The sequence below is a fragment of the Wyeomyia smithii genome, chromosome 2, assembly GCF_029784165.1.
Source record: "Wyeomyia smithii strain HCP4-BCI-WySm-NY-G18 chromosome 2, ASM2978416v1, whole genome shotgun sequence".
In the NCBI taxonomy this organism is placed as follows: Eukaryota; Metazoa; Arthropoda; class Insecta; order Diptera; family Culicidae; genus Wyeomyia; species Wyeomyia smithii.
In genome coordinates this window covers 9,674,639-9,694,468 of record NC_073695.1, presented here as the reverse complement: position 1 = coordinate 9,694,468, position 19,830 = coordinate 9,674,639, and the positions used below count along the sequence as shown (strand labels likewise).

The window sequence follows — 19,830 nt, the reverse complement described above, 5'->3', positions numbered from 1 at the left end:
GCAGCAGCTATCCACACACAAGCTATAACTATTCGTACACATGCTGAAGATATACACGCAATAGCCATAATATGCTACACATGCTAGTGTCTTACACACGCTATAGCTAGCCATACACACGCAACAGCGCCATCCCTATCATCGCAAATGTCATAGCAATACAGATGCACATACGCTATATGTGCACACTGCCCACACACCCAACGTTTTCACCCAACGATATCTGAATTGGATTACCGCTGGTGGGGTCCAACTCAGATCGAAGGAGCACCGAACTGAATGAAGAAATGCAGCTTCCCACTACCTCCGCCGCTGCTGCCTGATACCACCGCTCTGGTTCTGCTGCAGCTCAGTTTGGCCGCTGGAATCAGCCACCGCTGCTGATTATACAAGACCGGCCTGGTGGCCTTTCACTTGTTAACTGATGACTGCTATGAGACGACACAGGCTATTATATAGCCCAAAGCAAAAATCCATCCGCGAGCAAACAAGAAGCGAGCTTGTGATTGGTTGAATGTGCACGACTTTTAACACAACTTTTAACTAGTTTAGTATCGAAAACATATTTAAATTATTATATGACAATCTTGCGCAATATTTCCCCTATCAATCAAGCCATTGGTGTTTAGAATCTGTTCAGTGGTAATGATAAAAGAAGCATTTTAAAACGGTGTTGAAACACCTGTTGCAGCTACCGAAAGCGAGCTCGTTATTGGTTGAAAGCTGTGAGACTGTTTACAAAGTCAGATCGGTTGTATCCGTTAGTGTCGACTGTGCTTGTGAAGAGAGGTGGTGATTGGTTGCTCGGTATGATTTAGACAATCGATGTGATTTATCAATTTTTCAATAGTGTATCTCGAACAATAGGTTATTTTTGTTACATAAATTCAACCGTAAAAGAATTTCTGATCGGTTGATGCCAAAACCTCGAAATTCTGAAAAGAAATGACTGATATATAAGCGCTCAAAACCTGACCACTTTTCCCTGGTTTTCCCCGGTTGAATTACTAGATTTTCAAATTCAGGTGCCTAACTTCGATATAGACGTTAGTCCAACGTCAAAAATGCTGCTCTTAAGCTCATAATAGTTGCCCTAGAAAGAAAAAATTCATAGGAAATGCTATAATTGTTCATTTTTTCTTAGTTTGGCCTTCGGGGAAACACTTGTGTTGACCAGTGTAATCGGACTTTTATTCAATCCATTATGTGTTAAATTGAAAAAATATTGAAAATCTCTTCTTTCAAAGGTTACACGACTAATTTAAAGAAAACAGATGTCGCAAATTCGGATTTCAAAATGAAGTATGAAATTGATTCCTGGTCTCTGAGCATCATCCCGGGTACTGAAAAACGCACATTGGGTAATGTTTGTCCTTTTTAGACTGGTAGAAACCGGAAGCTACTGTCTAGAAATTTAAAATGACGTCTGAAGATGATTTCTGGCCCCAGGGTATCATACCGCTGCCCCAAATCGTATTGGATGCTATTTGTCACTTTAGGCTGTTGATCGGAAACTGTCGCCATCTTCGCCATAGAAATACCCAGATTAGGCAGTTCGGCAATTTTATGATGGATTTTATGATTTTATGATTATCAGGCAACCAGAAGTGGTCATCTGGATTGAAAATTGGGTGTTAGGTCGGATTCTGGCCACTGGGTATAATCCAGGTTTCAAGAACCCATATTGATTGGTATTTGGCCATTCATTGGATGCCCCTTAGAAACGATCAGTAATATAATGCGTTAAAGAATTTCAATTTCACTGATAAGACAAATTCATGTATAAGGAACAACATTTAATTATACATTATTTGAAATCAACTGACTAACGTAGACTTAAAGAATCTGAATATTTATAGGCAGCATATGAGTACAAGTCGATTATACCACAATCAAAAACAAAGCCGCATCATATAGTAGAAATAATTTAATGTTATTTGCATGTATATGTGTTAATTTATATTCATACCGTCGGTTTCGTGCAACACTGGCACAACTCAAAAAACATAGTTTCGAGAAAAACGCGTTTGAAAAGTTGCGTCAAAAATTTATTTTTCGATTTTCAAGAAGACTTTGAAGTTTAAGATTACCAATCCTTATTAAACACCTTTGGGTCTATTATGCACATATTACGTGCTCACGTTGTCCAAGTTGATACCTTATTTTTACTAACTTCATGGAGAAATTCCGATTTGTGCAGCAAAGGCACTTCTACTCATAACTCTGGAATTTTTGTGATTTTCGAAATGGGATTTCGTGTGATGAAACTTAACAGTATTTGGCATCGTTTGCCATCAAAAACTCAAAAATGCAAAATTTTGAGTTGTGCCAGTGTTGCACGAAGCCGATAATATGTTAAATTTTAAATGTTCGGTATAGTTGTGCGGGCTACCAAAAACTTGTTGTTTAGAATGAATAACAAATCCAGCAGAAATAATCAAGGTGTATTTTTTAAGTGTTGGAGTAAATCTATTTCAACAAATTATAAGTTCGAAGGAGAAAGGCTGGGTCTCACCGCTAGGTGGATAATTTTGGGTTTTTTATTTTTTGTCGACAACGTTCGTGATTGTGGTAGATGCGTTAACGTGTGATGATCTGTTTGGATTGCTTTATGCAGTGATTGGTTGTAGAAAGGAGCGACACGTCTGTGCAAGCGCTGCAATGTTGTTGTAATAACTTATTTCAATTCATGTTTTCAGCCACAGAAAGGAGCACAACAACAACTATTGATATGCCATGAATTAGTCTCATAGAAGTTCATCACTTTTTTCAGGAACACAAAAACATTCTCCAGATGTTATTCGAATTTTTTTTTTGGTACTTCTTATTGTTTATAATTCATTTTTATTTATCTCACATTATATGTACATGATTATGTACATATATTGTTACATTAATCCAATCAAATCATGGTCGTATTATAGATTTCAGCGTAAAAGAGGGGTAACTGGTAGGGAGCTTGAGAATAAACCCATGCTTAAGACCATTTCGACATCGAATGGCCTGATTCTACTAAGATTCGAACCCACGACCACCCGCTTGACAAGTAGTATCTGTATCCTTGCGGCTACGCAGCTCCTCCAATAAAAGTTGAATCGAGTTTTACATTAGTCTAGCTCTTAATACTTAAATACATTTTTTTTAATAAAAGTTGTTTACTTAAAATTCAAAATAAGTCACGAAATAAGGTACGTAATGTTCAAACAAAAGCAGCCAGAGCTAAAATAATCAAAATAAACAACATCAATTTAATGGAGTGAATGTTACATAGATTTTCATCGCCGTTACATTTTGCACCATTTCGCGCTCCGACAAGTTCTACGAGCAACGAGACAAACCGTTTTGCCTACACCTAAAAAACGGCTGTAAAATGTGTCCTTTCAAACATTCCCATTCCGTCTCTCTAGCCCTATCTCCACACTACTGGTTAGCCCAGTCAAACAGGGTAAATCTATCCTCCGAGCGACTCATCTTCCACCCACCCAGTAACGTTACCCTTAACCCTTCGGCTTGCTGCTTGCTGGTGAAGTTCGTTGATAGTGTGTAACCAAGCGAATCAAGCGAAAAAATCGATACGAAAATAATATCGTTTAATACCTAACCTCTGGGCTATTTTTAGCTGCCAACCGTAGCAATACGATATACGGTGCAGGCCTCCTTCTAGGAACGTCTGCTGGCTTACCACCAGCACCACCACTACCGTCGTCAACATTCAGGCGGAGGCGAATCCTTTTCCAGAGGCCAAACAACACGCAGTCAACAGCAGCAGCAACGGCAGCAATACTAGTTTGATTCATGTTTTCCTTTCGTTTACGCTTTCGGTAACAACAACCGGCATTGGTGCAGGCTCGAGGCTGAAACTCGGTGTCCACGTGGTTTTCTGCCACTTTTTTGCGGTACTTACACACACGATCACACCCACTCCTGTCGCATGATTTATCGAATCTTGTCGAAATTGATGGCTGTCCCTGGCTCTGTTGGGCACGGGAGTGGCGCAGCCGGGATGTGTGCCCTCCGGTTGTTTGTGCTGGGTCAACTTTGCGGCGGTGGCAGGCTGCAGCTGGCCGGAATCGGAAGTGATGTTATTTATAAGAACCATCAGCAATCAAAGACTGACTTGTAATACCGAAAAAAAATTGAAATTGTTAATAAGCTGTCGTTCCATTTTACATTCCCATGCATCTGCCTCGGGTATATTGCAGACTTTCGCTCCAATTCCAGGTTTGTTTTCGTACCCCAAGTGCAACGACCAGAAGGAAGGCAGGAAGCAAAACAAGCCCTGAAATACCATCAGCCGAACCTTATTTCCGCAAAAATAAAACTTTCCACGTTCAAAGCCAGGTACGAAACGAGGCAAACAAAAGAAGTTCGAAACACAGAAAGCAAAATAAAGAAGCGGTTGCTCCATACATGGCAACCCTGGAAGACATGCCGTAGCCGAAAGCCTCTCGTATTTTGCAACCGTTTACGGTTAGGTAAATTTGAACTGAAAACACCCGCCGATCTTCCACTTCTGCATCTGCGAAGCAACCAGAGGAAGTGCACAACTCCAGAATAGTTTTCCGTCTCGGTAACGACGACGACGACGACGGTCAACCTGAACCGGAAAGCCAACAACCAAGGACGCAGTGTTGTTTCAATAAGCGGAAAACGGGTAGGAAAAAGAGAAAATACAATCGAGGAAAAAAACGTCCGCACAAACACACACTCATACGGAGGAGACTTCCAACCAGCTGCTGAAAGAGCCGGTGCAGGTGCCAACTCCCCAGCTCCGGTAGTGGAGAGAGCGAGGTGAGAAAGCGGGGTGGCAGAATCGAGCAGCAAAATGCGATCAAAGCGATTAGAAATGAAAGAAAAACAAAGGCGAGGAACGATTGAAATCCGTTCCGCAAATGAATCCTGATGGCTTGTAGTGTAGATTTCGCGGTAGAAGCGGATTTGTTGCGGGGAGAACGTACGGAGAGGTAAACCATAAAGAGGTTTTACTGAGCTGACACCAGGGGTGTAACTGTGATTTTAGGGTGAAATTAATTTATGTTTTCTTTCATACGGAACAAGATGTAGATGAGTATTTATGTTGGATGTGAAAACTGTAGTAAAACTCTTCGAGTCGTTCCAATGAAATCTTCGCGTACTCTGGTCACGCCACTGGTCCATACGGACGGCGATTGCACCGCAGGAGACCCATTGCAGACGGCTGCCCAGAAGCTGATTCACTCCGCACCGGAAGAAGGCTGCTGCTGCTGCAGCCTGAAGTGCACTATCGGAAGTAACATTGTAGTAGCCTCGTCTGGATCGCGCGCACACACACAGAGCAATACACACCCCACAGCAGCGGCGCGGCCATGTGTGCGCGCTCAAGATAGCCTGTGGCAATGTTTTCCTAATGTCGAGCCTTGCAGAGCGAGCACATATCTGGAAGTGAATCCAGCCTACACCACAAGTCGAGTAATTGAAGCATGCAAAACGGAGGAGAAAAAACAAGAAAGGATGTTTTTTTTTTTCTTTCCTAAACTAGTAGCCCATCTCCGAGCGCTGAGGCCTGGTGATATCTATTGTGATAAGAATGCCTAGCCCCGTGCTAAACACCGCACGGATCAGCCGAGAGCGGCTTTCTTTTTCCGAATACCGACCAACGAGAAGCGGAAATCAATTAAAAGAAATATAAACAGGGTCACCGGAACCGGAGGCGATCTGGCCGGTTCGCCTACGCTGCGAGTGCTTTCGCTCTTCCTCGAAAACTTTGCCTGCCCGAACTCGCCGGGTCCAATCTCATTCGAATAATTCTAAATAAGTAACTCGGAAGAGTCTGCGGACCGTGCTGCAGGGTAGCGGAAGCGAAGAGAAGAGCGGATTTGAAAGAACGAAAAACCACCGAAGGCTGCCAGGATAAAACCAACAGCAGCGAAAAAGTGTCAACTCTGCGGAAAAAAATACCCGTGTTTAAACACTCTCTCAGCTGCGGTAATGACGCGACGTGCCAACCAGGAGACGGGAAGGCTAGGTAGAGAAAAGAAGAAAATCAGGGACACCGACTGATTCTCGGCTGCCTCGCAAGCAAGGCAGAGCAACTTCAGCGGAAGTGGAGCTGCAATGCACCGACCAGGAAGAGCCTCTCCGAGGCGACCTCGCAAACACACCAACACATACCCATTCTTACTCACCCGCATAAACAGGCGATTTCGATCTCTATTTCCGCACTTTTTCGTTTTCCGGAATTTGCAGTCCTCGCGTCGTCGTCATTGTCGTCGTCGCTCTAGAATAAAAACAAATAACTTAGAAGAAGAACTGGATCAAAGGTGGGTCGGAGTGTGAAGCGGATTTGGACGGCTGAGGAGTGCCCCCAAATCCTCTGCATTGCAAAGTGCATTTCTCATCCACCTTACGGCGGATCGAAACCGGCGGGTGTGGGTGTGTGTCCACGGTTAGGAAATTTACTCACGAGTTCCTGCGATACGAGTTTAGCGACAATAATACCGACACAAACGTGAGTGACGTAGCTAGACAAGTAAGCGTGAGATTTGTGGGGAGAATAATTCTGCAGCCGATCAAATTTTGCGAGCGGGAGAGCGAGTGAGAGAGAGAGGGTGTGTGTTTACAAACAGTACTCCGCAGTCCGTAGGGAGTCTCGCTTAGAATTCAAGGTTTTGTGATGAAATTACGCTTCGGTTCATTGAGCATATATGATGTTATGTTGTGCATTATGATTAGCCGAGAGGTTTATTTATTCTATGCAGGAAACTGAATTTTTAATAACATTGACTGGAATATATCGTTAAGTGTGAATCAGCTCAGTTGAAAACTGCGATTTCTGATTTTTGATTCGTTTCATATCACTTACATGGTTCATTGATATATTTTCAAAAAATGAATGAAATTTGTTTATACAAATTATTATTCAATTCATATTGATTTTGTTAAGTTTTTCTTCAAGTTATGCTCATTACTGTCAGGTTCGGAAAATATCAAGATAATTTGAACAAATGGAATGGATATAAGATTCACGTCATTAAACATCTGGACGCACTGTTCATTCTACCGCAGCGCTTCTAGTGGTCTCATCTAAAATGTAGATAGAGCAGTTTGTTTTAGAATATTCCTTTTTTTTTTCAACGTTTGCAATGAAAAACTGGACGAAAATTGTCGGTTTTTCATGGGTTTAGCTTTACACGGACTGACGAAACTATGCAGCATCAATCGTAGTAACCCAAGAGAATTCTAACCGTGATGGCGGAAACAATGAAGCTACTCTGTACAGAAGTGTGGACGTTCGAAGAAAGGTACCCCTGAGACAAGAAACTCCAAAGTATGCTGATAGGGAATACCGAGGGAAAAGTGGCTACATCGCTGTGGCCGGGAGGTCGGCGCAACCGCCAAACAGTGAAAAAGTACCTAGAGAACATACACATACAGGTTAAAGACCGGCATTCACCTCCACTGGTCTCGGAGCTGCAGGCAATGACACAACGGCAGCGGCTGAATAAAATTGTTAAGGCGATTTTACGGACTAATCGTGACATGGTGGTGGTGATGGACTACGAGACCTATCTCACCCTGGATGGCAACGACAGGCAGGGCAAATCGTATTTTACTTCCCACTCGAAAGAAGTAAGCTCCGAGGTGAAGTTAATTTCACACATCAAGTTTCCCAAAAACCAAGCGGCTGTAACTTACAATCAGCGAGAAGGCAATGTCAAAGCTGCTCTTCTTTCGCTTCGACGTGGACGGGGAAATTTATAGTATAAGGTGCCCGCCGGAAGTTGCGTCGTTCATCTAGGAATACCATGAGTGTTGTTCTGGCCAGATCTGGCGTCGACTCACTACTTGAAGCGATAGTTGGAGGAGGTGGAGCGGCTTAATATCGATGTGGTATCCAAGTTGGTGAATCCGCTCAAAGTTCTCCGGCTGCGCCCAATCGAATATTTCTGGGCAAACCTGAGGCGTAAGATCTAGGGTAATTGTTCCATAATTCATTTCATTAAGCCGGTATTCACGATTAAACACCAAATTTTCACGAAATCATTGAACAAATAAGCAAAATACGCTTACGTGCTCTTATGAAATCCCCCAGCATCGTATATTCAGTAAACATAGCTAATTTTATCCTGAATTTTGTAAAACAATTAATTTTCCAGAACGCTTCCATATCCATCTCGGAACATAAATTACTGCTCAATTATTCATCTCACGACGCCCCCATATTAATCACTTTGTTAACCATAAATTAATGACATTATCTGACTGACTGACTGACTGACTGACTGACTGACTGACTGACTGACTGACTGACTGACTGACTGACTGACTGACTGACTGACTGACTGACTGACTGACTGACTGACTGACTGACTGACTGACTGACTGACTGACTGACTGACTGACTGACTGACTGACTGACTGACTGACTGACTGACTGACTGACTGACTGACTGACTGACTGACTGACTGACTGACTGACTGACTGACTGACTGACTGACTGACTGACTGACTGACTGACTGACTGACTGACTGACTGACTGACTGACTGACTGACTGACTGACTGACTGACTGACTGACTGACTGACTGACTGACTGACTGACTGACTGACTGACTGACTGACTGACTGACTGACTGACTGACTGACTGACTGACTGACTGACTGACTGACTGACTGACTGACTGACTGACTGACTGACTGACTGACTGACTGACTGACTGACTGACTGACTGACTGACTGACTGACTGACTGACTGACTGACTGACTGACTGACTGACTGACTGACTGACTGACTGACTGACTGACTGACTGACTGACTGACTGACTGACTGACTGACTGACTGACTGACTGACTGACTGACTGACTGACTGACTGACTGACTGACTGACTGACTGACTGACTGACTGACTGACTGACTGACTGACTGACTGACTGACTGACTGACTGACTGACTGACTGACTGACTGACTGACTGACTGACTGACTGACTGACTGACTGACTGACTGACTGACTGACTGACTGACTGACTGACTGACTGACTGACTGACTGACTGACTGACTGACTGACTGACTGACTGACTGACTGACTGACTGACTGACTGACTGACTGACTGACTGACTGACTGACTGACTGACTGACTGACTGACTGACTGACTGACTGACTGACTGACTGACTGACTGACTGACTGACTGACTGACTGACTGACTGACTGACTGACTGACTGACTGACTGACTGACTGACTGACTGACTGACTGACTGACTGACTGACTGACTGACTGACTGACTGACTGACTGACTGACTGACTGACTGACTGACTGACTGACTGACTGACTGACTGACTGACTGACTGACTGACTGACTGACTGACTGACTGACTGACTGACTGACTGACTGACTGACTGACTGACTGACTGACTGACTGACTGACTGACTGACTGACTGACTGACTGACTGACTGACTGACTGACTGACTGACTGACTGACTGACTGACTGACTGACTGACTGACTGACTGACTGACTGACTGACTGACTGACTGACTGACTGACTGACTGACTGACTGACTGACTGACTGACTGACTGACTGACTGACTGACTGACTGACTGACTGACTGACTGACTGACTGACTGACTGACTGACTGACTGACTGACTGACTGACTGACTGACTGACTGACTGACTGACTGACTGACTGACTGACTGACTGACTGACTTGACTGACTGACTTGACTCAGAATGCTCGTCGAAAATTTCAAAATAAATAATGAAAACAAACAGCAGAATGAAATATTCCGGATAATCTAATCTTGAATAATTGAGTCATAGGATAATCGAGTCCGAACTGTATACAAATTTGCTGCAAAAGGCATTTTATTTCTTTTAATGTAAAAGAGCATAACTGGCAAATTTTTTTTTGATTATTTTTTTTTCTAAGTTCTTTGATTATTTTTTTCCAAATTGTATCATTAAGAATGTTCATTGCTAATAATTATTTGAATATTTGAATAAATTTAGGAAAAAGGTTGCCTGAAACAAAAGAAAAATTGGATTTATCCCCTTAAAATTATGTGACTCAATATTATCTCACTCTTTGTGCTAAGTATATTTTTTGTAACATATCCTCAGGAGCACGATGAATTTGTAAAATCAAAATTTAAATATACTCATTTGCGGGAAAATGTATATAAATTTTTCAAATGAAAAAGTTATTTATCTGGCAACACGACCGCTCAAATTTGCTATTTTTTTAGAACCTGGAATAGTTTTCTTCAAAATCCATCATTTAAAATGTCTAATGTTTTAAAATATTATATAGATAAACTCATGACACCAGAGAAAATTTAAAATTATTTCCTTAAAATGCCATAATCAAGTTTGGTGATAAGAGTGTTTCAAATAAAATTTTCTCAATAGCATGATTAAATTATCAAGTATGAATTTGAAATATTCTCGTTTGCCGTAAAATGCATTTTGTTTCCCAAATGCAAATACTACAAGGTGTACAGACCCAGGGGTTGTTTGAAATAGTGACGTAGGACAAATAGAAATACACTAAAGCCGCTTTTTACATAGAGGATACATGCCGCGTAGAAAAACCGCGTAAATCCCGTAATCCGCGTGGAACAAAAACCAGCGTTAATTCTGCATTCCGAGTTAAGGGATACCGAAATCCGCGCGAAAAAAATACCGCGTAAATTTCGGAATCCGCGTAAAAAACCGCGTAAATTCCGGAATCCGCGAAAAAAAGCCGCGTTAAAAGAAACCCGTTAAAAAATACCGCGTCAAAAGCGACCTTAGTGTATTGAGTTAAAATCAATACACTAAGGTCGCTTTTTACGCGGTTTTTTAAGCGGGTTTCTTTTTACGCGGCTGTTCAACATATTTCACTACGCCTGTTATACACCGTGTATCTCACACAGGTATAAGGACTCCACTCGATATTGTGTGACAAACTAGACTGAGGCTGAATTTTCTACACGCAGTCTTTTGTATCGAGTTTAGCGTAGATTTTTGCCAGGAGGGCGTGGCCACGCAGTTTCGAGAAAGACAAACGGAACAAAACACTTTGTTGAGTCTAAATATGCAGGCAGTGGAATTTATGCCGTCCATGTTATTGTAATCCGTGCTCGGGAAGCAAGCCAATAGCGAGGGAAATGTATGGGAAAGCTTGACCTTGGAACTTTTTACCATTTTTCACTACTAAGCAGTAAAGCAACAATGTTAAAAATTATATCAACCAACTGTCACACATTTTATCTATTAACCGACACATAAATGACTAAGATTCATTAAGTCGTGCGCTTACTATAATCGTTTGAAATCTTACGCAACATTTGCCAGTTTGATTTTCAATTTCACAAAATGTAATCTAGTATAGAATAGAAAGACGTAGTCCTACGTCAGAAAAACATATCTGGTAACACTCCCATCCGAAATATTTTTCTGTATTCTTTAATTTATTTTTTTAAGAAAGCTTCATTAAGAATGTCCAATGATATGAAATATTTGGAGATATTTGGAGAACTTACGGAAGAAGTATGCCCAAGGCCGGATTAAGGGGCTGGGGGGCCCGCGGCAGATATTTTCACGGTGCCCCTCAAAAAATTTTAAATTTTGAATTGACTTAGGGAGCATGCCTAAATGAAGTAGCTGGTTTTGTTTTTATTTTTTAACCCCCTTTCCCTCCCCCATCGTAGCATTTCGTCACAAAGTTGCAGACTTTCTCTAGGTAATGTAGCATTATTACACGCCCCACACCCTCTCCCCATGACAATTTTTTTTTTTTTGCAAATTTTATTATCAAGAACATATATTGTACTATTATTGAACAAGAAAAGACAAATTACAGATGACCCCAAACAGACAAAACAGTAATTAAAAAGTACAATTAGAACAAATCCAATTTTTTTCTTAGTTCCATATTTGCTACCTGGCTTGGCTTGATCCCCCACCCTTCCCTTCGTCATCCTCCCTCATCAATTGCTACGTCATTGATGAATGTTCCCTTAATGGTTCACGAAGGTGACGAGCAAAGAAAAGGTCGCCTTTCTGTCTTCAAGTCTGGCCCAGAACTAGGGGGCCCCTCGTGTCGAAAGGCCCGGTGCATTTGCTCCCTTTGCCGCACTCCCCCCTCCCCCCCCAAATCCGGGCCTGAATATTCCTGACACCAAAGAAATATATAAAATATTTCCTCAAAATGCTGTAACTAGGTCACATGCGTCTTTCATGTAGCATCTTCTCAGAAATGCGATAAAATCAAAGTATACTCTCATGTAGAAAAATTTACTTTAATTTTTCTAATGCAAAAAGAAGTTATCTGGCAACAGTGCCATACAAAATTTTTTTTTAAATATTTTTTTGGATCAAATTTCTTTGAAATGCATCATTCAGAATGTACATTGATATGAAATATTTAGAGATTTTCACTGGACTCTTTGTAGTCATAATTCAACGGCACCAAGGGTAGGGTAATAAGCATTAAAGTTAAGATTTTTGCATAGTAACATTCTCCAAACTTTGAGCTAAATTAGTGAAAATCATAAACACGTTTGTCTTTGTCTTGCACACTTAAGATGAAGCGACTCATTTATAAATGTTATTATATTCCAGTAGCTTGGTCAATACGTAAGGCGTTAGAAATTTCCACACCCAACCCAAAACAAATGGAGAAGATTTAGCTTTTGTTGTGAGATATTCTTCATTATTTTTTGTGTCTTATGACCTAGCATACAAAAAAACACACTAAATGTAACAAAATATGTTGGTGATTCTACACTTGTATTAGTGCAACGTTTAGTTTCATTTCAGCTCCCTCTTTTTACACATATAAAGAGTCTCTCTCGGAGCGTCCCGACCTCAAATGTTTAATTGGAAACGCCAGAGCTTCATTCGTTAGCTCACCTCACTGTTTGAAAATGTAAAGGTATTAAATGTGATAAGAGTTACCACAGACCTAACTCATACCAAACCTTTAGCATCATAAAATCGTAAGTCCTTCTGTCTTATGAATAAACTGCTCACTGCGACCAGAAATATTGATCTTCTTTGATATCGCCCAGGCGTCTGCTGTATTCCGCTCTTCGATTATTTGCAATGTTGAGAGTAAGTGACATGCTTAAATGATGATCCGTGTTCGTGTGAACCTATTTTGTTTATTGTTTATTGTTTATTGTTTATTGTTTATTGTTTATTGTTTATTGTGGACATAGGCTATTAGCCCGTTACCCCTCTTGAATCTAGATACAAAACATGTTTGCGTTTAAGTAAATAGCTGATTTCTTAAGTATAATTTGAGTCTTCTTCGAATTACTTCTGGAGTCATATTTACAGAGATTACTTCCTGCAGTTCATTGAACTCGTTCATAAATCTGCTGGTGGGTTCGTGTTGTGTGTAGTTCCTCGTTCTCAATGGAGGATCAAAGACCCTCCGACGACGAAGAGAAACCGGGCTTTCGTTGAAATTAAGTCGGTCCAACAGGCGAGAGCTTTCAATCCGTCCACTGAGTATGTTGCAGAAAAACACAATATCTGCGATCTTTTGTCTGCTACTGATTGTTTCAAAATCTACTAGACAGCAAAGGTTTTCGTATTCAGGTAGTTCGTCATTCCATCCAAGGTATCTTAAAGCGAACTTCACGAATTTACGCTGAACTGATTCAAGTCGTTGTTTTTGCATGCCATACCTTGGTCGCCAAACCAGACTCACGAAATCCAGTTGTGTTCTGGCAAGACTGCCGTAGATTGCAAGAATTGCATGAGGGTCTGTAAATTCCCGTCCAAATCGTCGTGTGAGAGCAACAAGTTGCATCGATTCCTTCGCTACTCTATCGATATGATCGTTGAATGTGAGAGACTGATCCATTGTCACGCCCAGGTCTCGAACATTCCGTACGCGTTGTAAAATGGAAGGTCCTAGCATATAGTCAAACAATATCGGACGAACTCTCCTGGTGTACGTTATGACAGAGCATTTACTCGCATTTATACTTAGTCCATTTTCTTCAACGAATCTCCCAAAATTATTCAGATCCTCTTGAAGCAAATCGCAATCTTCGGCGATTTTAATCGGTAGAAAAATTTTCACATCATCTGCGTAAATTAGTACTATTGCTCGGCTCATGAAGGTTGGCAATTCATTCATAACCATTACAAATAACAATGGACCTAGGTGGCTACCCTGTGGGACACCTGACTGAACACCAAAGGTACTGGATGTTTTGTTGAATATTTTGACGTAATTCATTCTGTCTTTAAGGTATGTCTTAATCCATGCCAACAACTTCCCAATAATATTAAAATGGGCTGCGGCTCGTGAAATGCTTTCTATTCCAACCACATCAAAGGCCTTGCTCCTGTCCGTATATACACAGTCGACTTGATACCCTTTAGACATATAATCTGTGACCATAGAGGAGAATTCACAAAGATTCGTTACAACCGATTTTCCTTTCAAGAATCCGTGTTGTGCAGTTGAAACGCGTTCTCGGATTCGTTCGTAGAGATGTGAGTAGACTAATCGTTCGAATAACTTAGGAACCGCGGACTGAATCGCTACCCCCCTGTAGTTCTCGGCATTCGAACGAGAGCCTTTTTTATGAATTGGGGTTATATGAGAGATCTTCCAAAGAGGTGGAAAATGACCGGATGACAACGAGAAGTTGAAAAGAAAAGAAAGAGGTTCAACGAGTTCATCCTTGAATTCTTTAACCAACTTTGCTGGAAGTCTGTCCGGTCCAGCTGACTTACCAGAATCCAGCTCAGACAGCGCTTGTTTTATTTCTTCACGACGTAACTCCAGCAGATCGGTGTCAGGTTCAACTGGATTGTTCACTTCCTCGTTGTTGTCAATTCGATAAACATTTTTGAAATATTCAGCGAAAAGTTCGGCGGTTTCCTGTCCGTTGTGTGAAAATCGATTTCCACACCTCATCACTTCCGGTATTCCGTTGACTCTACGCCTGCTATTTACAAATTTCCAGAACGATTTGGGGTTTTCCTTCACTCCATTCTGTATTCCATCGATGTAAACTTGATAGGCTTCTCTGTGCAACACTTTGAAGATCCGAAGAAGTTCTTTGTAGGCTGCGACATTCTCTATGGTTCGGTTACGATGCATTTTTTTCAGAGCTCTCCGTTTGTCTTTAAGAACTTGAATTACTATCGGCGAAAACCATTCCGGGTACGGATTTTCCCCATTCGAGCGTTCCTTAGTCAAGGGGGCAAACCTTGCGAAAATAGTGAAGATAACAAAGTAAAACGACAAGACATTGAAGTCTAGGCAGTTGCTAATGATCGCTGAACACTCAAGTCCACAATTCAAGACATCGAAAGAGTTTAGAAATTCTAACATCGATGCCGCATACTGTTGATAACAATCTTTTTCACGTTCAAAATCGTCTTGAGAGATGAAAATAATACTCCACGTAACGTCCGTTAATGCTGCTTTCACGGACGCCGTGTCCAATAATTCAAGGTTCAGGTGCTTTTTGGACATCCCAACTTCCAGTTCGCGTAGCGCAGCAGTGTTAATTGTCAATTGCATTGCGTAGTGTCGAATCTCGTTCGCTATTACCGGATCAGTCACAACAATTTGACAAGACTCGGTATCGGTGGTGAATACAAGATCCAAGTAGGTGCTGTTGGCGTTCGGCAAATCGCAAATTTGCATCAGTCCAGCTGACAGCAAACCATCAACAATGGCAGCTTCACTCTGAGAAGTAATTCGATCAGGTAAGAGAAACGAATTCGTTTTTTCTTGCATGCGCTTATTCCAGTTTAAGTTTGGCAGGTTGAAATCCCCACAAACGACGACCGTATCATTCGGACCAGCGGCTTCAACCATAGACTCAACAAAAACGACGAACGAATCGTAACGACGAGTGTTAGAGGTAGGTGGAATATATCCACAACATAACAATATTGATCCATTCAATGTAGTTATCATAACGCAAATCGCTTCATTGTTTTCAGCTCGGGCAAACTCCGTGCTGGCGATTCGACGATGGATGGCAACAAGTGCACCACCACCAGTTAATTTGTCACTGTTGACCGAACTTCGATCGCAGCGGTAAACGGAAAAACAAGCGGGAAACAACATACCATCCTGTACGTCAGAGTCCAAGTAAGTTTCAACCATTGCGTATGCATCGTAGTCCAACTCCAGTGATGACAAATACAAGTGTTTTTGCCTTTGGACACCTTTAATACTCTGCATGTTTTGAAAGTATATACTAATAGATGTTTTTTCATTTACAGGATTTCTCACAGACGAACTAACGGTATCACGACCAGCCTCATCGAACGCGAAGGTGTAAGTTAGTGAACTCGCGACATTATTATACGTACTTTGTGTTATATTAGCTTCATTATTCGTTACAGAAATCTCGCTCTAATTGGAAAAGTTAGAGCTTCACCCGATGTTTTCCAGAATTACCAACGAATTGTTTTATCAAGAAAAATGGTACTTATTTAATAAACATAAAGCGCATCCATTTGGGGTACAGAAAATTAAAATGAGTATGTTAAGTATTTCCTGCTTTTCGTTCAACATGGTCAATTTGTGGTGACGGTGGTGAAAGCCTTCATTGCTCCGGAACTTCTGAGCACTGTATCACAAACTTTGTTCATTGATATCCAACCGTAGGAGATCGGAATAGTGGTAAGAAGCGTGCCACATAGTATAGTAAGGTGAGATCTTAAGTTCCTTCTCAAATGAACTACATCTTCACATGGAGGTAAATATATATTGCAAACTGGTGACCTTATTCTGTAAATATACTGTGGGTATAATATTATAAATTTTTCAAGTGTTTTTCGATATTATGTTAATTAAGATATTGTTAGTCAGTATTGGATGGCAACCATTACTTCCTGCCATAAAACACTTCTTCTCATTCTCTCTTACAAGTGGATATTTTACAGTTTGACTTTTCCTTCTTCACCGCTCTTAGATGGTCAGCTTATGCAAAACATATCAACCCTGCAACGTTTGTCAAATTGCTGCTTTCGTAAGTTTACTATTTTTTCCCCCACTCGCACCATAAACCTCAATTGACACAATTGCATCAAATAGCAGTTTACTTAATACAAGTTTGTTTTCACCCAGGCCCAGAACCACCCTCAGCAAATCGTCGTGTTCTACATTCCATCACACAACAACAACAACAAAACGGCCCAGATCCGAGTATATCATATTTCAAAACAAACGGTAACTCAACTCACGAAAAATCCGTCACCCTCCCACAGCATGATTAACGCTCACCGCGATGCACTGCAGTTTCTCTCCCACTACACTACTACAAAAACAGTAAACTCATTTTTCTCATTCACCGCCACTCGTTCTCTCCTTCCCCCTGGAATATAGTGTCGAAACGACGAACAAAACGTGCATGCATTTTCCTATCCAAAATCCACCTTCACCCCATCAGTTCACCCGTTCAACCCCCAACCAGACCCCGGGGGCAGAATATAAAACACAAGCCATAATAGCGCTCGGAATGATGATGTCGGTGACAATTTCCTTGATCATAATTCTCGGAAAATTATGTAAACACAGCGAGAGCGAGAGAATCCACCCAGTGCCAGGGAGAGCGCAGCAGCAAATGCAGAGCATGTGAGAGTGTGCGAAAAATCCAAAAAACGACACGGAAAATACGAACCCCGAAGCCAGACACCAGCCGCTCCCCCCGTTTGATTGTTTTACGCTTTTCAGCCCGGTTTCCGCCCGCGCTGTTCGCTGCTGCGATTCTGCCTGCATTAGTCCACCACCACCAGAGTTCCACTAACCAAGCCTACCTTTACTTCACTTCACTTCACTTCGCATCGGGCAGGGAAAGCTTTAAAAATTAAAATTCCAACCACGGCAGACCAGATTGCTGCTGGGGCTTTAAGAGGCAGAAACGGAGCATTATAAACGCGTTTAAAGCGATTAAGAGACAAGTTTTCCGTTGGTCTGGCGATCCTAAAATCTCCGGGAACACTCATACAGTACCCGCTCCGCTTCACCACCTGTTCAACTGCATCCAACCGGGAAGGCGAGGCAAATGTAAGTGTGTTTGGTGTATGTTGAAAATTTCCCTAGCAGCAGCAGCAATCGAGCAAGCAAGCAGCCAAGTGGAAGCGTTTGAAACTTACACCGATTTGGTCTGCCACCGTCAGCCCAGTATTCAACCAGAGTATTTAGTTTAGCAAACCACAATGTCACAGAATTTTGCAGCGGAAGCAATGTGATTAGAAGGTTGAGACACTCGTCGTTTTCTACGTGTGGTCTTTTTTGAAGTAGAATACTTCCCTCAGGAAGTTCGGCTACATAGGGATGTGAAATGAAAATCTAAAACCGAAAAAAGTGAAAAATATGTCCAATTTCAAATGCTAATAAATCGGTTAGTATTCGATGGATTTCCTTCGTTTTTGCCTCAATAGATTGGAAAATCTTCTAAGATTCATCCCAAAAGAAGATAATTGTAATTTTATTATTCACACTATTGTACTATTGAAAATACTCAAGCCTTGTCAAAACGAAAAATTCGACCTCTGATTGGTCGTTATATGATTGATTTCCAAGCACGGTCGACAGAATCATATACCTTGCAATTTAAAACATGCTATTTGGCCTATACAAGAGCCTGTTTCAGCCGAAGCGGCTCATAATAGTTCTAGACAGCGACAACAGCAGTCGTCCTCCCTTAGCAGCAGCACTAGCAGTGCAGTGGATATCAGCGATGGCGGAAAGCAGTCACAGCTGTGACGTAGCAATGGATAGCGCACTAGTTGAAGCCGATTGAGGCAGTTTAGTGAAATGCAGTCTCTGTGCGATAGTGGGCACTAGTAAATGCATTCAATGAAAAGTTGACTCATTTTGACAACACGTTCTAAATTTTACTTCATCTCCGTGTCTCAAAACATACTGAATTAACTTTTCCTTCAGTCATTGGCATGACATCCGAAAAAATTTTACCTCAAAATTTAAAAATTGTCAAGCCCCAACCATGACAAGCAACTTACTATATTATTGAAAATGGTCAATCCTTGTTGAAGCGCAAAATTCGATTGATCTGATTATTCGACGTTTATTTACTAGAAAAATGACTGACACGCAAGCAGCCGGGTTATCTGTCTTGTAAAAGTATTCTACTTCAACCTTGCGGTCGTGGCTTTGCATACAACCTTCCTGTGATTTTTTCGTTCCGGACAGCCAGTCGAGCATGGCTAAAACTGGTTAGCTGGAGGATCGGCTGACGAAGGAAAGGTCAGTCGGAATTGTTGTTCGTAAAGCCACAACAAATTGCTCCGGCCTGAGGTTTTGCAAGACAACGGCGAAATTCGGGTCCGTCAGACTGTAAAAGTTGGTGCTGGTTCAGCGTTTGAGTGGGTTTACTAGCGTTGCAAGCGTGGATGATAGGGACAAATTTTGCTGGTGCGAAAATTGGGAAACGCATCTGCTGATAGCATTTGATGCAATTACTACTTGATTTATAACTTTGTTCTGGAGTGATAGCAATATCACAGCATCAATGTGTGTTCAGTCTTTTGTCGGAAGAACAATTATGGGAGTCATATTGGACATCACATTGATTGGATTGATAATAGTTTTATACACGATTGCAATTTTCAGTCTTTTATAGATGAAAACATCCGAGAAAAGGCTCCATGCATTTTTTTTCATGTTATTTGTCATATTGTATATTAAGGTTCAAATCGTTGTAGAAAGATTTTTTTCGGAAAACTTAGCTAAAATAATCAAATATTACCCAATTTAGATATTTTGAGAAACGAGAAGAGATATCCAGAGGCCAATATATGACTCTAGATAACATTTTTAATTCCGAAATGGCGATTTCGGAACC

At 41.4% G+C, this 19,830-nt stretch overlaps 1 protein-coding gene and 1 long non-coding RNA gene across 3 annotated transcripts in view; one reads left to right on the top strand and one right to left on the bottom strand.

Annotated features, from left to right (window-relative positions):
* LOC129726076 (RNA-binding protein Musashi homolog Rbp6) overlaps positions 1 to 19,830 on the bottom strand; it is a 1,668,991-nt gene that overhangs the window by 1,228,022 nt on the left and 421,139 nt on the right. The gene's annotated exons all lie outside the window — the stretch shown is intronic.
* LOC129726078 (uncharacterized) lies at positions 15,579 to 16,299 on the top strand. The gene is made up of 4 exons (XR_008728237.1): positions 15,579 to 15,715; positions 15,766 to 15,873; positions 15,956 to 16,106; positions 16,241 to 16,299. It is a non-coding gene; the product is annotated as an uncharacterized LOC129726078 (long non-coding RNA).